Source organism: Triticum dicoccoides, chromosome 2B (assembly GCF_002162155.2).
Source record: "Triticum dicoccoides isolate Atlit2015 ecotype Zavitan chromosome 2B, WEW_v2.0, whole genome shotgun sequence".
In the NCBI taxonomy this organism is placed as follows: Eukaryota; Viridiplantae; Streptophyta; class Magnoliopsida; order Poales; family Poaceae; genus Triticum; species Triticum dicoccoides.
Window position 1 is genome coordinate 551,462,741 of NC_041383.1, and position 439 is coordinate 551,463,179.

A 439-nucleotide genomic window follows, 5' to 3' on the forward strand; every position below is an offset into this window, starting at 1 on the left:
CCTAGCAGAGGGCTCAGGCAAGGGGATCCCTTGTCACCCTATTTGTTTCAGATTTGTGCAGAAGGTTTGTCTAGTGCTTTGGCTCAAAAGGAGGAGGTTCGTGGCATTGAAGGTGTTCGGGTGTGCAGAAATGCACCATCAGTTTCTCATTTATTATTTGCTGATGATTCCCTTATCCTTATGAAAGCAGATATGATTAATGCAACCTCATTGAGACAGGTGTTAGATGAATATTGTGCAAGCTCAGGCCAATTGGTGAGTGCAGGGAAGAGTAGTATTTTCTTTAGCCCTAATGTGGAAGTGGATGTGAGAGCACAAATATGTACAGAGCTAAATATTATGACTGAAGCCATCTTAGATAGATATTTGGGACTACCCTCCATGGTAGGACTAGATAAGAGTGACAGTTTTGAGTATTTGGTTGAAAGAATTATTGCCA